Source organism: Budorcas taxicolor, chromosome 16 (genome assembly GCF_023091745.1).
Source record: "Budorcas taxicolor isolate Tak-1 chromosome 16, Takin1.1, whole genome shotgun sequence".
NCBI lineage: Eukaryota > Metazoa > Chordata > Mammalia > Artiodactyla > Bovidae > Budorcas > Budorcas taxicolor.
In genome coordinates, this window is record NC_068925.1 from 9,064,361 (window position 1) to 9,076,166 (window position 11,806).

The 11,806-nt window shown below is 37.3% G+C and overlaps 1 pseudogene; it reads left to right on the forward strand.

Annotated features, from left to right (window-relative positions):
• Positions 1-9,241: 9,241 nt before the first annotated feature.
• Positions 9,242-10,450, forward strand: LOC128061888 (zinc finger protein 322-like; annotated as a pseudogene).
• The last annotated feature ends 1,356 nt before the right edge of the window (positions 10,451-11,806 follow it).

The window sequence follows — 11,806 nt, forward strand, 5'->3', positions numbered from 1 at the left end:
GACTTTGATGCTGGGAGGGATTGGAGGCAGGAGGAGAAGGGGACGACAGAGGGTGAGATGGCTGGATGGCATCATTGACTCAATGGACGTGAGTCTGAGTGAACTCCGAGAGTTGGTAATGGACAGGGCAGCCTGGCATGCTGCTATTCATGGGGTCGCAAAGAGTCAGACATGACTGAGCGACTGAACTGAACTGAACTGACAAGCAACAGCAAAGGCAATTTTCACTTAATTGCAAATAAATAAATTGGGATCTTTGGGATTTTCTCTCGACGAGCCAGAGAATAATTCCTCTTTTTATTTGTCCATTTATGACAGTGATGTTTTTAAGAAAACTGGTTGAATGTTTCTCTTCTGTTTCATCTCCCTTCCTGCTGAAGAGAACTCAATTTGCTCATAAAGTGCTGAGGAGTCTGAGACAGCACAGAAAAGTCTAGCAGGTGATGTGTCAAGTTTGTCGGGCTCTTACTAGAACAGCCACCTTGCCTTCTCTTGCAGATGCTCTAAATCATATAACTGAACTTGGTTTTTATTAGGAAAAGCTGGTTTTGAGGATGCTTACAGTAAACTATGGGTCCAATTACAGCAAGTGTGTAAAACATCCTTTGGCAAATTTTCAGAAGTAAAGTTAAATAATGTTTCACTTTATTATCCCTAATAATTTTTCCTTTTCAATCATTTATGCAGTATAACATATTTTTGTCATGTTGAATAATATGCGATTTTGTAAGCTATGTTAAAATTTTTGGAACAAAGTAGATAATATGGAAAGTAATTCAGTGTAATTCAAGGTTTTTCATTCAGCATTGTAACAAAAATCTTTTTATTAGAACTTTTCATAAATACCATATTTCAATGACATGAGATTACATTCCTCCATGATTTACTTTATCACTTCCTTCTAGTTCATTGAACAAATTTCCACACAGTTATTAAAATATTATGTGGTTAACATGATTATGTGTAAAGTTTATAACTTAGTTTAGGTAGATTGATAGAAAAATATAGTAGAGGGTATTGAAAAGCAAGAAAGTCAGTTTAGTATTAGACCAATGTATATATTTTCAAAATTAATGTATACTTGAAAGACAAAATATTAGACTAAAATATATGAAATCTCTGGGAGCCCATGCCTACCTAGAGGTGAGGACAGAGGCAGCCAAGCCCCGACATGAAGCCAGTCAAGGAAGAGACAAAATCACATTTTTCCTTTCATGAGGGAAAATTGTTGCATTAAAACCTGTCTGTAATTAATTTTAAAGAAATTTTAAACAACTCACTTTAAATATAGTGGGTTAGACAAACTCAATCTAAGTCCTTATTATTATATTCAAGAAGAAGTAAACTCACTTCAAAATCTTAGGTTAATAATAATTTTATATGTTGAAATATTCATTTGATTTCTAAGAATTCCAGAAATCATGAATATTTATAGTTAAATCCTTCAAATATGGTCAGAGTATAAAATAAATAAATAAAACATCACTTTTAGTCTGTCTTCATTTTTAAGGAAATTTATGTTGCTAGCTAACGAGAATAGTTCAGACCCTCTTTCCTTTTTATACACTTTGAATAACTGAATCCTCTTCTTCTCCCTGAAGATTTGCCTCATAATTCACTTTAAAAATAAATATAAGCAAGACTCCTAAAATGCTTCATGCTTGCAATCCTACCTACCTGCCTCGCCACTCATAATTCTGCCTTTGAGCTTCTTACAAGGAAAAAAAAAGAAGATAATTCCTGTTCCTATGAAAGTCTTGTCCAGATCCTCCATTTTTTCTCAAATTCTCATAACCTCTAAGCCTCTTACAAAATTCATTCCTGAAATAACCTTCATTCAGAATCCTAAATTTCTCCTGTGTTACTAAATCATTTTCATTAACATAAAAGTAAGAGAAATATCTTTTTTAAAAAAATCAAACAAAAAAGGCAGTTATAAAACCTTAAATCTGCCTTTGCTCATGTTTATCACCCTGTTTTTTTTCTCTCTTTCACAGTGAGCATTTTAGAAAGTATATTCTATTATATTGACTGCAGTCCTTACCACCTGTTCTCTAGCCAATTCACTCCAATTGAATTTCAATTGGAAATCCAATTTTTTTCATAGTAACTTGTAGAAATGTGCTTTATTTCATGCAAAGCTAATAATATCCCATACTTTAACAGCTAGATAAATAAACATTTTTTAAAAACTCATTACATCACAATAAATTAAAATACTGCGAAGCAATTCCAAGTCCATGACTTTGTCACAAACAAACAGAGAACATTATGCATAGGTAAGGGAAAGATGCTAACTTACTTATAGATAGCAGCTTACAGGTTTTTTCAAATACATACTGAGTGAGAATAAGTAGAGAATAATAGTTCCCTGGAATAGTTCCCTGGAACTGTTCTCTTTAAGTCATAGTGAATTCACGTTAAATATTGCTGTCTGATCTCCATATTTAGCAGTCTCCTTGAAACACAAACTTGCCTTACTCACAGATATGAAATAATTTTCTCACTTGCTGTCAATATCCCTTTAGTGGTGCTTTCTCCTCACCTGTATTTTTAATGCAAGAATCCACAGAGGTTGATTCAAATCTGTCTCTGCTATGTTTTTATTTTTATTTATTTTGAAAAATTAATCATAGTTTATTTCACCACTTCTACAATTTTTTTTCAAGTTTTCCATTTTAACTTTTAATAGAAATGAGTTTCAGGCTTAAATTTACACACTGGCAAACACACATGCAAATCATATAGTTAAGCTTCACACTAATAAAACCAAATACATAAATTTTTCTTTTTAGAAAAATATTTATTTAATTGGAGGATAATTGCTTTGCAGTGTTGTGATGGTTTTTTGCCATATATTGACTTGAATCAGCTATGGGTGCATGTGTCACCCTCCATCCTGAACTCCCCGCCCCTGCTCCCTCTCTACCTCATCCCTCTGGGTTGTCCCAGAGCACCGGCTTTGAGTGTCCTGCTTCATGCATCAAATTTGCACTGGTCGTCTATTTTGCATATGGTAATATATATGTTTCGAGGCTATTCTCTCAATAGCCTTCTCCCACATAGTCCAAAAGTCTGTTCTTTACATATGTATCTCTTTTGCTGCCTTGCTTATAGGATCATCATTAACTGTCTTTCTAAATTCTACATATATGCATTAATATAGTGCATTGGTGTTTCTCTTTCTGACTTATTTCATCCACCTCACTAGAATTAACTCAAATGTGTTCCTTTTTATAGCTGAATAATATTCCATTGTGTTTATGTGCCAAAACTTCCTTATCCATTTATCTGCCAATGGATATCTAGGTTGCTTCCATGTCCTAGCTATCGTGAACAGTGTTGCAATGAACGTGTACATGGGTCTCTTTCAGTTCTGGTTTCCTTGGTGTGTATCTCCAGCAGTGGGATTACTGGGTCATATGGCAGTTTATTTCCAATTTTTTAAGGAATCTCCACGCTGTTCTCCATAGTGGCTGTACTAGTTTGCATTTCCACTGACAGAGTAAGAGGATTCACTTTTTTCCACACCCTCTTCAGCATTTATTGTTTGTAGACTTTTTGATGGCAGCCATTCTGACCGGCAGACATGATACTTCATTGTGGTTTTGATTTGCATTTCTCTAATAATGAGTGATGTTGAACGTCTTTTCATGTGTTTATTAGCCATCTGTATGTCTTCTTTGGAGAAATGTCTGTTTAGTTCTTTTGCCTGCTATATTTTTAATATGCTACATTTTGGTGATCTCCTCTAGCCTCATGAATATTAAATATCATCTTTGTGATAAATTTCAGGCACATGAATAGAATACAGGTATCTCAAATTGGATATATTCTCCAGATATCTAAGCTTAATAAGGTAGCTTTGTGTTCTCCATTTAACCTGCTCTGTATCTGTGTATCCCAAGTTACCTACAGTTTAGTAAATGGCACCATCTTCTACTCTGGTACTGAATCACCTAACATCAGAAGCATCCTTAATTATTCTCATTTCCTTCATCTGCACATCTATTCCATTAGTCTTATCACCTTTCTTTTCAACATGAAACTTGATTTTACCACATTCCTTCCATATTCTTTCCATTTCCGGTGGGACCATTCTGTCATTTCTAGAGAAGGCTTATCTCTTCTTTCCCAGCTGGACTCAGTGCTTCCCCATGTGACCTGATAGTGCATTTCCTTTTTAGTGCCAAATGTGATAATTCAAATATGGAAGTTGGATCATTAGCAGACATAAAGAACAGACTATTGGTCACAGTGGGAGAGGTGGAGGGGGGATGACTTGAGAGGGTAGCAGTGAAACATATACATTACCATATGTAAATTAGATAGCAAGTGGGAATTTACTATATGACGCAGGGAACCCAAAGCAGAACCCAAAGCTGGTGTTCTGTGATAACATGGAAGGGTGGGGTGGGGAGGGAGGTGGCAGGGAGGTTTAAGTGGGAGGGGACATGTGTATACCTGTGGCTGATTCATGATGATGTATGGCAGAAATCATCACTATATAGTAAAGTAACTATCTTCCAATTAAAAATAAAATTAAAAAAAGAAATTGAATCATTTAATTCTCCTATTTAAACGTCTTCATTGACTTTTCATTGTTCTTAAAGGAACATATGTATTCCTTTGATAGTATTCAAGATACCACCTATATGGACACACCATGTGTCCTGATTCTTTTACCCTTTTTCCCCAGATCTTCAAACATCTGTGTCTAGGTTACCATTTAGACCTCAACACAAACATTATCTGGGCATGATCAATATTGTCACAGAAATTTTCAGTGAATTTCCTATAATCAAAAACCAGGAACCAAAAAGGCTTTGTGCCCGTAAATGTTGGATACATATAATTTGACCAGCAATAAATTATTATTATTTTTGTCTTAAGGAAAATCTTTAAATAATTTGTTCTAAAACAGTAAAGAAAGCAGAAGAGTTCCATGGACATGGGGCAAAATCTTTCTCCACTTGGGATCCAGGCACAGTGAACTTCAGGTCCTTCTGTCATAGCCACATACATTCATACCATCTTTTTTCTTGCAGTTGAGTTTATTTGTGTAAGTTTTTGATACTTTAATAGCTTTAATACTTTTGATACTTTTGATACTTTAATAAGTGAAGACCAACACAACTGATTTCAAGTCATGCTTTACTCTAATTCTCAAATCTACATCAGTCTCTTAGATCTGGCATAGCTCAACCCATCTTACCTGGGATAAGGGACCACTTTAGTTTATTTCTCTGGTTAACATTGAACCAAAAATTCAGCCTCTATAACCCACCATCTAATTAAATCTCAGAGATAAATTGTCAATTGAAGTAGAAAAGAATGGTTTTATTGCTTTGCCAGGCAAAGAGGGCCACGCTGGGTTAATGCCCTCAAAACTATGTGTCCTGACTTGGAACAGACAGTGATAAGTTTTACAATCATGGTTCAAACAGGGCATGATCAGCTTGTGGACATTCTTCTGATTGGTGATGAGGTAAGTGGGAGCCTGCATCATCAACCTTCTGGTTCTAACCAGACCCCCAGTGTGGGGTCTATGTGCTTGTGGGCAGCATACAGTTAACTTCTCCCACCTGGTAGGGGTTTTGGTCTCTGTAAAACAGCTCAAGATATTGTTGTATGTATCTCTTGATGGGAAACCAGGACCCTGCCCCAAGGCTGCACTATTTCTCTTGACTGTCAGTTTCCCCTTTGTCTCCATCCCCTGCTTACCTAATGAGCAACTGCTTGAATCTCCCCTTTGGAAATCAGGAAGGTTATGGAGGCTAAATGAAGCCTATTTCCTGAAATCAAGAAATAGGAACACAGAAAGGCTTTGTGCTCAGGAGCCCCACAGGGTCCTGCTGGATTTCACCATCTTCAGTCATTCAGTTTCATTTTCTTGATGACTATCTGAATATAGGTCATCTGTTCATTTGCTTACTATTTACCATCTCTCTCCTTCCCACAAATGTTAAGTTCTGTTAAAACAGAGATTCTTATCTCTAGTTCTTTTTATATTCCTACTTTATAGAATGCAGTTACCAGCATAAAGTAGGTGGTCAGTAAATATTTTACTAAAGTAATGTTGTTGTTCAGTCACTTAAGTCGTGTCTGACTCTTTGTGACCTCATGAAGTGCAGCATGCCAGGCTTCCCTGTCCTTCACTGTCTCTCAGAGTTTGCTCAAACTCATGTCCATGGAGTCAGTGATGCTATCTAACCACCTTATCCTCTGTCATCCCCTTCTCCTCCTGCCCTCAAAGTTTCCTAGCATCAGATTATTTTCTAATGAGTTAGCTCGTCACATCAGGTGGCCAAAGTATTAGAGCTTCAGCTTCAGCATCAGTCCTTCCAATGAGTATTTAGGGTTGCTTTCCTTTAGGTTTGACTTGTTTGAGCTCCTTACTGTCCAAAGGTCTCTGAAAAGGGTCTTCTCTAGCACTAGGATTCAAAAGTATCAGTTCATTGGTACACAGCCTGCTTTATGATCCAGTTCTCACATCCATGCATAAGTACTGTGTCAGGAAGCATTTAACAAGAGGCTTCCTGTGTGCTGTTTTGGATCTGTCAGGAATCCTCTGTTCCTTATTAATTCCTGAATATTCAGGAATTAAGAGGAGAAGCAAGCCTCTCTTGGGGCTGAGGGATCCAGGCATTTTCTTCATTAGTTTTTCAATACCATGATAAGTACCCTCTTCCTTCTTGTGAACCATATGGTAAAAGTGATTGTTTACAACTCTGTCTCTCTTTAATATGGGTGGCCTATGTTTTGTAAGTCTGGAATTTTAATCTTTATCTTTGCTGAGAATAACTACAGTATATATGCCCACACCATGTTGATCAAAACACCTTTGCTCCATCAGAGCTTTGGTCTCCGTGTCTTGCTTTCTCTCTCTCTTTCTCTCTTTCAGGCTATTTCTTTGAAGTGCAGAGGCTCTCTGAGTTCACTTTCCTGCCCGAGCTTCTAAGACCCCCTTGAGAAGGTGCTCTGCGCCTTTACACCATCCAGAGGGCTCCTGAGGCCTCCGTGAACAGAGCAAGCCCCACATCAGGGACTTTATTGGCTTTCTGCGTAAACCAAGGAATATCAGCCTCTTTCTCTCTCCTTTACTTTCTTACCAGTTGACTCAGAACCACCAGGTTCCAGTCCATTAAAGGACCTCAACAGTACTGAAAACACCATAGCTGTGACTATAGGGAACTTTGTTGGCAAACTGATGTCTTTGCTTTTTAATACATCATGTAGGTTTGTCATAGCTTTTTCTTCCAAGGAGCAAGCATCTATAGCTAAATCATATTTCCTCCAAGAATGTTTTCCATTAATTCTTATTCTTAGTTAATATACAAAAACATGAAATAGTTAATACTGTATAATTGCTCGTGCCTCTTTCATTTTCTCTAGCATATTTACAGTTTGCTCACTTGCATTTATTATACTGATTAATGTACTTGTAGCAAAAGAAGTCTCTATGGATGAATAAATTTAATACCACATAATTGGAGCTATAGTTTGACAATAAAATTATCATTTATGCAGGGGAATATATTCCGACAACATATGCTTAAACCGAAGTAATAAGAAATTGGGGAAGTAAATAAATGTGCCATTGGCATGGAATGTATATTATACTTATAATTAGGATAGCAAGAAACAAAAATAGAGCATTTCTAATTATAATTCAAGAATCAGACACATAACTGTATTTTAATCTATCAGTTAATAAAATGTAAAGACATTTCAAAAAATATTAGAGATCTTTAATCAAGTCACATAGTTTTCTGTCTATGGCAGTGCCTTAGAGAAAGAAAGCAACAATTCTAAAGCATGCTTATCAAACACCTTGGAGTTCAATATTATTCTTTTTTTTTTTTTTTTCTTTTTAGATTGAGAAGCTAAATGGTCTCACAGCAACACATCTGGTAACTGACAGACTGTGACCTCAGGTTCATCCTCTTGCTTTCCTGCTGCTTCTCATACAAGGCCTATGGCATTACTCAGTGACTAGGAATAGTTTATCCTGTATTTCAATATGACATCCAGTTATATGATAATGACTCCTCTGAGTTGCCATTTAGCTAGAACTTTTATTTTTCTAATGTGAAACCTGACCTTTCTTTTTTGAAGGAAACTTACTGGCTTTGTTCTTATTTTGCTGCTTTTTTTTCCAATGATATTTAGAGTTTATTTCAGAATCTTAGATGTTTCACAAGACAGTTTGCAAAGATGAAATGTGCTGTATCAGCAGGCATGATAGCACAGAAAATATTTTTAAATTTGTAAATAAATTACTGTATCCTGATCAGTTATTCACCAGTAGTTTTGGTGTTGTAGCAAGTTATAGTTTTATAGGAATAATAACTTAGTATGACACTCAAAACTATATTGTGGAATAGATTAATGGCTACAGTCATTCAGGTATTCACTGGGAAACCATTTTTGTTATCTATTTGAGCTCTTCTGTATCCTTCCAAAAATATAAAATATGATTATGTCGTACAAGACACATATAGGGCTAGTCACCCAGTGGTGTTTCACATATAAAATGATGATTTGCACTTCTTGTTCACTTACATTAAACATAGAAATTTTGAATGAATTATACATAAAATGAAAAACTGATCATTCTCATATTCTAGGACACAAAACAGTTAAAGAAGCTAGAAAAAAATTGTTCTAAAAAAGTTGGGCTTGGGGCGGGGCTGCACTGGCCACTTCCCAGCCAAGCTGAAAGGGCTCAAGAAGCTAGCTGGCCTTGTTGGCCCTTAAATCGCACACTGGATGGCCTGGCCCAAGCTACCCTCGCCGAGCCGCGCAAAGAAGGATGCTCCTGGCTCTCGTCAGCCTCCCAGGTTTGTTTTCCTTCTTTTCCCGAAGGTGGGCCCTTAGGTTCACCGTCCGAAGCCTGTGGCTGCAGGGAAAGCCAAACCCCCAGTGTCCGAGTGTCCGGAGAGTAATGGGAAGTGCCCTCCCAGGCAGAGAGGTGGCGCCTGCGGCAGCCGGAGAAAGAAAAGAATTGAGTATTGTTAATAACTATGGACTAGAGACCCTTTGGAGCCAAAAACAAGACAGTCTTGAGTCTTTCTTGTTATGGATTGTAAATACCACACAAAGAACGAGTGCATGTGATGCTGGAAACTTGTAAAGAGGAACTGCTCATGACTGAAAGACCTTATTGAGAAAATGACTATGAAGAAAATGATGGGTCAGGAAGACCAGTGGAAAACTCCCTAGGAGAGAGCCATAGAAAATGTACACTTCAGAAGAGAGATATAATCAAAGAACTCAAGGAAAATATATCATGTATGCCCTCAGAAGGGTAAAAAAAAAAAAAAATTATTCATGTGCATGAGATTACTCAAATAGATGATCAGATATACCAGTTCCTTGAACGTGAGCAAAACTTTTGTGAAAACTTAGCTCTTATTACGTGGGAGAGAACCCACACTAGGGAGAAACCTTGTAGATGTGATATGTGTGAGAAAGCCTTCATCCAAAGCTCAGATCTTTTTTCACATCAGAGGATGCACAGTTATGAGAAACCTTATAAATGTGGCAAATGTGAAAAGAGCTTTTGGCACCACTTAGCCCTTTCAGGACATCAGAGAACACATGCAAGTAAAAAATTCTATACATGTTATATCTGTGGCAAGAATTTTGGTCAGAGCTCTGATCTGCTTGTCCACGAGTGAAGCCATACAGGCGAGAAACCGTATCTGTGGAGTGAGTGTGATAAATGCTTCGGCTGAAGTACAAACATCATAAGGCACCAAAGAACGCACATGGTGAGAAACTGTTTAAGTGTCTGGAGTGTGAAAAAGCTTTTAGTGGGAAATCAGATCTTATTAGCCACCAGAGAACTCATACTGGTGAAAGACCCTACAAATGTAATAAGTGTGAGAAAAGTTACCGACACTGGCCAGCCTTCATTGTTCATGAAAGAGTACATACTGGGGAGAAGCCCTATAAGTGTGGTGCCTGTGAGAAATGCTTTGGCCAGAAATCAGACCTTATTGTACACCAGAGAGTCCACACAGGTGAGAAGCCACATAAATGCTTGGAATGTATGAGAAGTTTTACCCGGAGTGCCAACCTCATCAGGCACCAGGCAACTCACACTCACACTTTTAAATGCCCTGAATATGAGAAGAGCTTCAGCTGTAATTCAGACCTTATTGTGCATCAAAGAATTCACATGGAAGAGAAACCGCATCAGTGGTGTGCATGTGAGAGTGGCTTCCTCCCAGGCATGGACTTTGTTGCCCAACAGAAAATAAGAACTCAGACAGAGGAGGTGCATTATAAATACAGTGTCTGTGATAAAAGCTTTCATCAGAGCTCAGCCCTTCTTCAACATCAGACAATCCACACTGGTGAAAAACCATATATCTGTAATGTGGCTGAGAAAGGTCTTGAGCTCAGCCCTCACCATGTATCAGAAGCCTCACAGATGTCTTGACCAGACAAGAAGTTATATCATAAATATATATATATATATATGTATGTATTTACAATGTAAGAGAACTCATTTAAGATGGAGAACTCAAAGCAAATCTCAGACTTTCTTCAGAGCTCAGACTTTATTGGGGACCAGAAAATCTGTAGGTGTAGGGACTTGAGAAATGGTGTGACCATAGAGCTGTCTTTACAGAACCGTATCAATCACTCCAGTGAGAAACCTTACAAATGCCCTGAGTTTTTGGAAAACCTCAGTCCAAGCTCCTGTCTGATCACCCACAAGAGGATTTATACAGGTGTGAAACTTAACAAGTTCAGTGAATGTGAGAAAGTTCTCTAGCAATGCTCACCTCTCCTCATTCCAAGAGAATTCAGATCAGAGGATGATATTTTTTTAATGCCCTGTGAAACAGTGCTTCAGACAGTATGCATGCCTCATCAGACATCAGAAAGCCCCACTGGAAAGAAACCCCAACAGTTGTGAAAAAAGCCTCTTAACAAAACTGTGACTTTATTACCTATCAGAGAAGCCATACTGGTGAAAATTTGTGTATTTTCCTTGAATGTGGCAAAAGCATTAAGTGGAGAGCCTTCTTGGGTTTGAAATCCCCCCTCCCCCCCAAAAAAAAATCTGATGAAGGACCTTATGAATTCTCTGAATGAGAAAAACTTCTGTCAATGATCAGTTCTTGTACACCAGGGAACTTGTATAAGTGAAAGACCCTAAAAATAACCCTAAGTCTGGGGGAAAAAAAAAATCCTTGCAGGAAATCTCTACCTTATTGGGCCCCAAGGAAACTACTTTGAAGAGCATTTTGTAGACCTCTGTAGAGGTCTAACTGTGGACTGGGTACATTTAATAGGTATGAGAAGAACTGTTCTCATAGTTAGTTTACCCCTGTAGTAGAGATGACTTTTAATGGAGTCGACATGCAAACCATTTTGTTTAGATACCCAGAAACTTGTTCTGGGAAGAGCTAGGGCAGGTCAGAGTAGGTCTGATGGGTAACTCAGGTAAAGATGCTTTTCTTTTATCTGAACCACTGAATGATTGCTTTACTTTCAGTTTTTAAAATTTGGAACTCTAATAAAAGAAAGGACTATAATTGGAAAAAAAAAAAAAAAAAGTTGGGCTTCCATAAAATTACTGTTTGAAAACTTAGGATATATTCTTAAAACCATCTACATAAACAACATTCATAATTTTAAGATAATTGAAATTTAATTTATATACAGAAGAAGTACATGAATCATGAGTGTACAGTTAAGTAAACGTTCAGACAATGAACAGAAGAACCATGTAAGTACCACCAGTTCAACAAATGGAGTATTTCTAGAAAGTTAGAAGCAATTCTCA